The sequence below is a fragment of the Hibiscus syriacus genome, unplaced genomic scaffold, assembly GCF_006381635.1.
Source record: "Hibiscus syriacus cultivar Baekdansim isolate YM2019G1 unplaced genomic scaffold, ASM638163v2 tig00008145_pilon, whole genome shotgun sequence".
NCBI lineage: Eukaryota > Viridiplantae > Streptophyta > Magnoliopsida > Malvales > Malvaceae > Hibiscus > Hibiscus syriacus.
Genome location: NW_024062153.1, coordinates 1,336,764 through 1,348,685, shown reverse-complemented (window position 1 = coordinate 1,348,685; position 11,922 = coordinate 1,336,764).

The window sequence follows — 11,922 nt, the reverse complement described above, 5'->3', positions numbered from 1 at the left end:
TCTGAGCTTCTATCAACGTTGTGCACAGTGAAGTCTCTTCAAAGAACGTGAAGATGTTTACTAAAAAAAATGGTAAATGTTGTGCGTGACGAGTTCAATTTTCTTTTTATGGAAGCAACAAGTTATTCTCACAATCCACAATTATCATCTAGAATGGTTGTTGAATGGAACAATGTCGATTCCATCAAAAATCGTGGTTGACGAAAACGGTGAATCTATTGTTAGCGAGGCTTTTGAGGATTACTTAACCCAAGACAACACCCTAGCATCCTGGCTTCTTTCCACGATAAGTGCTACTTTGTTGTCTCAGTTTGTTGGTGTTGAATCGACTGTGTCTGTTTGGAGTACTGTCGTGCAATTTTTCGCTAACAAATCGACAACGATCATGATGATCCTACACTACAAACTTTAGTCACTAGAGAAGGGTGGCAATTTCATATGTGTCTATCTCACTTGCGTTAAGGATATTTCCGATGCTCTTACTTCTTGTGGTACCCTGGTGTCTCATGTGGAACACATTGTGAGGTTTTTGAAGGGTTTACCAAGAGAATACTTGTCTTTTATGGCTGTGATAACTACTACTTCTAAAACTCTCTCACTTGATAGGGTTTATTCAATGTTAGTGGATGAAAAAACGTAATTGGCTGGCTTCGATTCTCAAATTGAGAATGTGCCTATAAGTCTAATGTTGCTTAAGGGAAAGTGTTGGGCAACTCATCTGGTTCAACTTGTTCACAAGGTCACAAGCCAAGTCATCAACATTCGATGCGTGGTGGACTGTCAGATGGAAGAGGTCGAGCTCAACTTCAGTGTCAATTTTGTGGGAAAAATGGTCATTCGGTCGATCGATGATGGTATTGATTTGAACATGATTTTTCTAGTGTTCTTGCCAACAGTTGTCAATCGTCTTCTAAAGAAGAATCAAGTAGTGCTCACTATATCACCTATGATAATATTGTCTATGCTTGTTGTGTTAGTAGCGGTAACAATGATGTGTCTATGGTTGGTGGTTTGCCTCAAGCTCATGTTGTTGCTTCTCCTCGCACTCAATGGGTGGTTGACTCGAGCATTACTCATCATGTGACTCCTGATGCATCTACCATATCTCACACAGCTAGTTTTGATGGTCTAGGTAATCTTTTAGTTGGTAATAGGGAGCCACTTGGGGTAAAAATGATTGGCAAATCTACATTATGTTCCTTTTCTCAAGCTTTATTGCTTAACGATTTATTACATGTACCTAAAATAACTAAGCATTTTCTTTTAGTGTCAAAGCTTGCTAGGGATAGTCGCGTATTCTTTAAATTTCATGCCGATGATTGTTGTGTTCGTGATGAGGTCACTAGCAGTGTTCTTCTTTAAAGAAAGTAAAAAGGAGGTCTTTATACATTTGTTGTTAATAGTAAGTCTATTACATGCAATAAGGAATAAGTCAAGTCAATCACTGTCTCTTCTAACACTTATTGCTCTTTTGAACTTTGGCATAGGCGATTAAGGCATCTTACCATTTATACTTTGAAACTTGCTTGTAATACCATTGATGTACACATTTCAAGTAATAAAAATCATACTTGTGTTGCTTGTTATTTGGATAAAAGCCACAAGTTGCCTTTTGCTGAATCGAAAACTGTGTATAATGTGCCATTTAAACTTGTTTTCGTTGATCTTTGGGGTCCATCCCCTGAGCCATCGTGTGGGTATCTATATTACATCTATTTTATGGATGCTTGCACATGACATTCTTGGGTTTATTTGTTGAGAGACAAGTCTCAAGCATTTGAGCTTTTCGGTTGTTTTAGAGTTTGATCAAAACTCGGTTTACCCTACCAATTAAAGTTGTTTAAAGTGATTGGGGGTGAATAAAGAAGCTGGTCGAGTGAGTTGTCTAAGGCATGTATCCTACATAGGGTCATACGCCCTCATACTTCTAAGCAGAACGAGATTGGTGAACGCAAGCATCGTCATATGATCGAGCTTGCTTTGGTCTTAATGGCTCATGCATCTCTTCCATGCGGTTTTGGTCATATAATGTCACGACGGTAATTTATCTTGTGAACAGAATACCTACGGTGGTTATGGGTAACATTTATCCATTTGAAAAGTTGTTTGATAAAAGAACCTGATTACAGGTCTATGAAGGTCTTTGGCTGCAGATGTTTTCCATATTTACGTGTTTTTCAGTCACATAAATTGATGTTGTGATCGCAAATATGCAATTTTTAGGGTAAAACACTTAGCATCAAGGGTTCCAATGCCTTTGCTTTGATGGGTGAGTGTTTATATCAACGCATGTGAAGTTTAACGAGCTTTTGTTTCCCTTAGTAGAGAAGTAGCAGTGTGAATACGATGATATCATACATCCAAAACAAACATCTTTTCTTTAAATTGTTACTTAGGGTTGCACGTTGCACTCTCATAATCAGGCAACAACGAGCTCATTGCCTTAGTAAGAAAATAATGGTCCGGATGGTACTCACATTCTCAAGCTCCCTCTCCCCCAAATGATGTTAGTAGCTATTTTGGGGTTCATGGTTCAGTTAACAGGTATTGACACCGTTCAATCTCATTTGGAACTACTCAGTCACATGCTGGTGAGTCGAGTGATACTGATGATCTGCCAGGTGGAAACAAACATCCTATGCTTATCAGAAGTGTGGAATTTTCAAACTGAGGGTTTCTGTGAGCACCTTGGATGATGCAGTTTATTTCAAAATCCACCAAGCGTTTAAGGTAAGAAACTAGGAAGCTGCAGTTCGTGATGAAATGAGTGCTCTTCAAAGGATTGGTACATGGAATTTGGTAAAGCTGCCTATTGGACGAACAACGTTTGGTTGGAAATGGTTGTTCAAACTGAAATATAATTCGATGGCACAGTGCAACAATATAAAGCTCGTCTTGTTGTTAAGGGATTCTCTCAAGTCCCAGGCCAAGATTTCAAGAAGACATTCAGTCCAGTAGTTTAGTTTCCTATATTGAATGTTATTTTGTCTCTTGCAGTCACAAACAAATGGACTCTACGACAGGTGGACGTTAATAATACATTCCTTCATGGAGAATTGAGTTGAGATGTTTTCATGCAACAATTGTTTGGTTTTTAACAATTTGCTTTAGATGGCATCAAGTTGGTGTGTAAGCTACAATAAGTTCTCTATGGGTTTCAACAGGCTCCGAGAAATTTGCATACTAAGCTCAAAAGTAGCCTTGTGTAGATGGGGTTTCAAGAGTCAAAGGTTGACGCTTCACTTTTTCTTGCAAATAATCATGTTGTGTACTTATGTCCTAGTTTATGTGGATAATATTATTGTCAGGGGACAATCCACTTCTCAAATTGAGAGACTAGCTTGACAGCTAAGTGATGATTTTTCCTTGAAGGACATAGGTGACCTACACTATTTCTTGGGCATTGAGGTTAAGCGTTGTGGTGCATCTTTGATTCTAAGTTAAAGGAAGTTTATCTTATACCTCTTGGAGAGGACGAATATGGTTAAATCTTCACCTACAACCACTCCGATAGTTGTTTCCACCAAGCTGAGTCAAGATACGAGCGATCTGCTCGATGATGCTTGTGAGTTTCGCAACATTGTTGGAGCATTTCTATACGTTTCCATACTAGGTCGGACATTGCCTACAATGTGAGCAAGGTGGCTTTGTTTATGTATGAGCCATGAGAGCTTTATTTTTTTAAATGGCAAAAGGATCTTACGTTATTTTGCAGGACCTTAGACTATTGCTTGTTTTTTTTGCCATTCACAAAAGCTCTATGTATTTGTAGCGTATGCAGATGCAAATTGGGTAGGATGTGTTGATGACTGTAGATCAATGTCAGGACATTGTGTGCTTGTAGGTAACAATGTTGTGTCATGGAATATGACGCTTCGAATAATGTAACAGAAAAGTACAAGTACACACTATCTTATCAATTAATAAAGTGGATGCAAATTAATTCACGAGTATCATATCCACAAAGACTAGTATTACTAAAAAAATGCTATAGCATCAAGTAATTAAAATAACAACATTGTGTATATGATGCTCTGAACAAAGCAATGAAAATATAATTACTAAAATAAATATGTGAATAAAGATATGAAGGGATGAAGGGAATCACAACAGTGACAATGAAAGCAATGGATCAGTTCAAGTTAAAGATTAGGGTTTTGTTAAACTCAATCATGCAATTAATGATGTCGGAACAATAAGATCAATGTATTTAGCATTAACTTAGTAAGTTTTTTTTCTCTTGATGGCTCTACACAAAAACTCACAAAAATGCTATATCTCTATTATTTCTATATCCACTTATGCAAATTTACTAAGTATGTTACGACAATCAGTTAGCTAGATCTCTCTACACTGAAACATTGCTCTTGCAATCACTGATGATTTGACAATGGCACTCACCTCTTGATTCAACATTCATACAATGCCACTCATATTAAAAGCCTTAATAAAATCGACTAGGCAATTATATATCCCTATATCTCTCGAAGCAATGCAGTAGGCAATTATAGATCTTTATATTAAAAGCCTTAATAAAATTGAGCAAACACCAATCAAATTAATGGAAAAAATTAATTAATATGAACTTCATAAAATATAATTTAAAATATAAGCATCAAAGGTTTAACAATTCCCACATAATTAAAGAGTATTCAACTAAAAAAATAAAGCCCCCTTTCGGATTCTTTTTATCTTTGCTGACATTGATGATATCACCGATCACTAGCCACCACCTCTCGATGCTGAACTTGCCATCACATCAAGATGTTGTTTTCCTCAAAATTGCCTAAACGGACATGGTTACAGTAGAGAAAAGAAAAATATAAAACCCTAAAAAACTCCCCTTTTTAATTAGTTGAAGTCACATCCTTTATATAATGATTGCTGGCATTAAATTGAGAATCCTTTTTCGTTAAGACTCCTTTCCATATTATGATTCTGTCTAGCTATCAACAACCTTATGCCATTGCAATGATTGCTATACAATGACCCAATAATCCTACCTCACTACAATTTTCAGCAACGTCTGTAGCATTAGAGAATGACACAACATTAAGGTAATATATATCACAACAAAATATCATAATTAATCCAAAATTACCAACCCACTCCTAGCAATACTTGCAATGCAAAATTAACTAAAAACACTCTAAATATGATCATAATATGCTAAAGTACAAACACAAACCTAGACTGTAATTAATAACTCTTTTAGAGAGTTATCACACCCCAAACCTAAGTATTTGCTTGTCCTTCAGCAACTACAATGCAAAGAATAACTATGTTAAACAATATTGCTGCCATACCAACTCAAATTTTTAACTCACCTTTTCACTTCTTAGCATTTTTCATTGCTGTCACAAATGCAATAACATTAATTGATCTCAAATTAATGAATGTTTTTACAACTTACCAAAGTCAGAATCCATAGAGTTATCTAGTGTGCAAGCGAGATGTATCCAATCAATACTTAGCTAAATTAAAAAAATAATCTTACTCACTAATTTAAATTTTTGAAGTTGTAACAACATCTTCCTTATTTTATTTCTTTGCTGAAGCTAGTGACGGGAACCTCCACTTTTTAATGTTAGAGCCAGTCTTGGGCACCTCTAGGATCCACTTTTGTTTCCATTTCATTACTAGAGCCGATTTTAGGCACCTATAGTTGATTGAAATTTTGCAAAATATTTTTTTCTTTTTTTACTAGAGCCAGTTTCGGCCACCTCTAGAATTTTGTTTCCTTTTTTTTAAAAAAGATCATATGTTTTCTATATTACCTACTAATGCTATGAGATTTTAAAAAAATTCTAATGTCTCTAAGTATTGAAAGCATACACCCATTATGTTAATGTTTTTCCATAAAATCCAAACTTTAGCAAGAGTCTAACGGATTCCTCATACATTTCACTACTAAAGAAAATCATCAACGAACTTCATCAAAAAGAGTTTAAAATTTTCATTAACAAGAACATCCTAATCTTAATGTGGCAACAATATAAAAAATGTAACATGAACATGAAAAATACAAATGCAACATAAAAAGATTTGAGCAACAAACCCCCAGACCTGAGATGTGCATTATCCTCAATGCATACATAAATAAATAAAATAAAAATAAAACATGGGAGAAAGGAAAACAATGCTCCCCTAATGATGTTAAAGATATTGTGCAGTAATAGTTATTTTTAACTCCAAGTAATGCTGTGAAGCAAAGACAACAATAAAAGTACGAACTGAGGATGATGCAATGATCAAGGTAGGGGCATTACTTGAAACAAATTGAGATAAAAGTATTGAATATAACTAATAAATAAATAAAACTAATATAATGTCATAAAATGACTTATTGAAAGCAAGTAAAAAATTATTTCACTTAGAGAAATTGAAGTTTGTGGTAACTTGTCCTATGTTATAGTAAAACGATATCCCCCTTTACTTGTTGACGATTGATGTGATATGATCATACTACTTTAGATCCTTTGCGTTTGTTAGATGAAGACATTGTTTGCACTAGAACTCTTGCTTGCTTGAATCAGTCATGAAGTGCACTTCTTCATTGTCACCGTAGAGATGATATGGTTTCACAGGGTGAATTTTCGTACACGAACTTCCATTGTTAGAGCCTTGTGAATCCCTTTTTGCTCTCGATGATGTTGTGTTATTCTGCACCATGGTAGCATTTGTAGCTTTGCTCAGGTGCTCATGGTGTGACTTTGTAGTAGACATTAGTGGTGCAGAATTATTGTTGATGTGAGGATGAATGTAGAAGCTTTGGTTCCCTTCTAACTCGCTTGAATATTCTTTTGTCACAACAATATTAAAGAGTTCTTCAATGCTCCCACATTCATTTAATTGCTCTTGTACTATTGCTTCAACAATTTCAACATCATGACATTCATCTTCTTCATCACAATGTGGAGGGTCGAACACATCAAATATAATTTGTTGGCTATTGAGACACAATGTGAGTTCTCCCTTTTCAACATCGATTAATGTTCTTCCAGTATAAAGGAATGGTATTCCTAGTATAATGATAACCTTTTTTTCAGCTTCACAATTCAAGATAGAAATCCACTAGATAAATAAAATTTTCCATTCGTATTAGCACATTGTCAATTTTTCCTTCAGGATGGACATTGGATCGGTTGATAAGTTGAAGTGTAACAGTTGTGGATTGTGATTTACCAATGCCAAGCTTCTTAAAAATAGATAAGGGTATTAAGTTAATGTTGGAACCTAAGTCACACAAAGCTCTACATATGTATTGATTCGCTATAGAACAAGGAATAGTAAAACTCCCTAGAAGCCTTAATTTTTTAGGCAATCTACTCATGACAATAGTGCTACACCCTTTAGTGAGTGAAATAGTCTCAAAATCATTAATTCTACATTTCTTAGAAAGAACCTCCTTCATAAATTTGAGTAGTTCGGTGTTTGCTCTAATTCTCCCAATAATAGTATGTTAACGAGCAATTGTCTCAGCACACTAATGAATTTTTGAAATTGATGGTCCGTATTGCTTTTCTAGAATATTTGGGGGAATGGAGGAGGAGGTCTTGGATTATGCTGTACATTGAATGTTGGTGGCGTCATATGTAACACTGTTGTTGACATTGCTGGAGTCAATTTCCCAAAATTAATACTTTGTCCTATATCATTTGTTGTAGCATCCACACTAGGTATCTCAATCTCTACTTTCAACTCCTTACTTTTTTCTTGTTGTCCATGCTTCTCATCCTCATCCTTCTTTTTTTCATCAATTGATTTTCTATGGTGGAGTCCACTACGAGTTGTGATGGCTTTACAATTCTCATCGTAAGGAGCTTTCCCCTGAGTTTTAGGAACTTTAGTGTCACTTCGTAATGCTCTTTGTGGTATGTTTCTCAACGCGTTGGCTAGCTGTCCAACTTGATTCTCTAATGCTCTCAGCAATACTGACTAACTTTGGATCATGGCTTCATTTCACGAGATGTACTCCTTCAATAGAGACTCAAGTGATATTCATGTTGAAATTGAGGATATGTTGGAAGACTTCCCTTGAAAATTTTACTGAATGTTGCGTTGTTGTTATGGTATTATATGATGATATGACTAATGATGATGCAACATTGGCTGCTGTTGAGTATACTGTTACTTCTGATAGTTCTATGTATTTCCAAAATTAGATTACAATGCTACATTGGTGTTGGGATAATTCTGGAAATTTGGATTATAGGTGTTTCTATATGTGTTGGCATTGTCATTCATATTATAATTTCTCACAAAATACACCGACTCGGAGTTTTATGGACATTCCTCAAAACTATGGTTATCACCACAATAAACCCAATTAACAAAAGATATAGTTTTTACCTTATACATACCTCCAGGCTTTTAATTTTTCCCCATCATTTTAGCTAATGTTGTCACCTGTGTGGTCAGTGTGTTCAGAGCATCATTGTCCACTACTACAGAAATGCATCTACTCGACATACTCCCTGTAGTAGGGTATTAGTATTCATTGTTGGATATCATCTCCAAGATATTATAAGCTTCGTTGTAGCACTTGTCCAATAATGCTCCATTGGCAAAAACATTTACAACCATCCTTGTTTGTATGTTAAGTTCATTGTAGAAAATCTCCATTAACGTTCAAGCTGGAAACCATGCATATCACATTTTTTGCAACAAGTCTTTAAACCTCTCCCATGCTTCGTACAAGTTCTCATCCTCTATTTGTTTGAAAGAGGTGATGTCACTCTTCAATCTAGCATTTATTTTAGGAGGGTTGAATCACAATAAGAACCTTTGGGCAAGTTCATTCCATGATGCTATAACACCGGGTGGTATTAAATTGAGCCATGCCTTGGCTTTTTCACGAAACTAGTACGAAAATAATTTTAGCTTGAAGGCCTCTTCGGGTACTCCTTGATATACGAATGAGTCACACACTTCCATAAATTCTCTCAAGTGTGCATTCCACTATATTTACCCATTGATTGCAACATTTGGAACATCACCTAATTCAATTCAAAGTGGATAACATGGACGATAGGACGAACAATGCTAGGATTTAAGTCATCCAATATGGGCACAACATGTTCTCGGATTAGTCTATTTCTCTCATCAATGTTATGGTAACCTAGTAGAATAAGAATATTTTACAAATGAGGCATCAATCCAGCATTATATCCTAATTACTTTTGTTGATGTTGATCAACCTCCATTGCTTTGAGTTATGCTCTAATAATAGCCTGTTAAAATGTATGTTAGTAAAAAGTCAATTCTATAAGTAATGACACTAGTCCTCAACAACAACACCAAAACTGATGCTTTGAATAATGTAACAACAAAGTGCAAGCATACACTATCGTCTCAAGTAATAAAGTGGATGCAAATTAATGCATCGAGTATTGTCTCTACAGAGACTAGTATTACCTAAATAATTGTTATAGCATTAAGTAAGTAAAATAACAGAATTGTGCATGTGATGATGTGAACAAAACAATAAAAATATAATAACTAAAATAAATATGCGAATAAAGATATGAAGGTATAAAGGGATTCACAACAGTTGCAATGAAAGCAATGGATCAATTCAAGCTAAATATTAGGTTCTTGTTAAACTCAATCATGTAATTATGTACCAGGTTTTTTTATTATAAATAGAGATGTAACCTAAACCTATGAGACATTGAATAAAACTTCTAGTGCCATCTAGGCACCGAGGACGTAAGCACATTGCCGAACCTCGTTAAAATTCTCGTGTTCTTTCATTTTCTTTACCATATTCTTCAACAATTGGTATCAAATGTTAGGAGCAAAATTCAAAGTTGCGAAATTTGATGGTCAAGGTAACTTTGGATTATGGCAAACGAGGGTAAAGGATCTGTTGGCACAGTAAGGGATCCTGAAGGCTTTGTGACCTACAAAGCCGGCGTCGATAGAGGAGGAAGATTGGGAAGAATTACAACAACGAGCGGTAGGAACCATACGATTATGCTTGGCGGACGAGGTCATGTATCACGTCATTCATCTGTCGTCTCCAGACGAAATTTGGAGGAAGTTGGAAAGTCAGTTTATGTCCAAATCCTTAACGATAAAACTGTATCTAAAGCAACGACTGTATGGGCTGAAGATGCAGAACGATGATTTGGCGCAACACGTGAATGTCTTCAATCAAATCGTTTCTTATTTGGCTCGGCTTGATGTGAAAATTGAGGATGAAGAAAAAGCGATGATTCTGCTGTATTCGTTACCTCTCTTTTACGAATATATGGTGACTACTCTTACATATAGAAAGAGACTATCAACATTGAGGAGATTACTGTAGCCTTGTTGGCTCACAACCAGCGGAAGTAGAATGCAGGGGAAAGCTCTCAAGCCGATAGCTTATATGTCAAGGGTAATCGAGACCGTGGACGGAAGCCAGAGAAGACAGGGTCTGACAAGTAGAATTCCAGATCCAAATCTAGGGATAAGAATATAATTCACTGTTACAAGTGCAAGGAGGCAGGACATATGAAGTGAGAATGTTCGAAGTTGAAAAAGAAGACTGATAAGAAGCGTGATGATTCATCCAAGTCTTTGAATGTGGTCGAGAATGACAACTCTGATTACAGTGAGGGTGATATGCTCTCTATTTCAACGACTCAATTGACGGATATTTGGATTCTTGATTCTGGATGTTCTTATCATATCACGCCAAACATGGAATGGTTTTTGACATACAGGTCGGTTAATTCTGGTTCTGTTTATTTGGGTGATGATCGATGTTGCAATATTATTGGTATTGGTGATGTCAGAAATAATATGTATGATGGCTCTGTTCGGACGTTAAGTGGTGTTTGACATATCCCATATTTGAAGAAAAATTTGATTTCTTAGGGCACTTTGCACAAGAATGGTTTTATCCCTAAGGCTGATGAGGATAGGTAAACCATTCGGATTGTTAAAGGAGCTTCAACTGTGATGAAAGGAAAGATGACTACAGGGAATATTTACAGATTGTTATGGAGTACCGTTGTAGGTGGAGTTCATTCTGTTGAGTCATGTGATGATACTACAAAACTGTGGCATATGCGTCATTCTCATCTTAGTGAACGTGGTATGGTAGAATTACACAAAAGAAATTTGTTGCATGGTGTCAAAAGTTGTAAGCTCGATTTTTGCAAGTATTGTGTTCTTGGTAAACAAAGTAAAGTCCGTTTCAAGACTGCGAAGCACACAACTCAAGGGATTCTTGATTATGTGTATTCTGATGTATGGGGGCCTTCCACGACATCGTCTTTGGGTGGATCTAGGTATTATGTTACTTTTATTGACAATTTTTCATGGAAAGTTTGGGTGTATTTTTTGAAACAGAAGTCTGACGTTTTTGAGAAGTTCAAGTTGTGGAAAGCTGAGGTAGAAAACCAAACATGACAAAAAATCAAGTGTTTGCGGTCTGACAATGGTATAGAGTACACATATTCACAGTTTCTACACTTCTGTAAGGAGCATGAGATTAAGAGACATTTTGCAGTGTACAAGATACCACAACAAAATGGTGTTGCAGAACGGATGAACATGTCGTTAAATGAAAGAGTCAGATGTTTGTGGTTGAATGTGGGGCTTCCCAAACACTTCTGGGCTGAGACTGTTAACATGGCGTGTTAACTTATCAACAGATTGCCAAGGGCATCATTGGCTGGGAAAGTTGCAGAAGAGATATGGACTGGTCATGATGTTAGTTTTGATCAGTTATGGATTTTTGGTTGTCCTGCTTATGTGCATGTACCTGCTGATGAGAGATCCAAACTTGATACAAAATCGAAGGAGTGTATTTTTCTGGGTTACAAGAAAGGTGTCAAAGGATTCAAGTTCTTGGATCCAGTTGCGAACAAAATTGTGATCAGTAGAGATGTTTTTGATGAACAATCTATGTTGCTGTAGAAGTAAAAT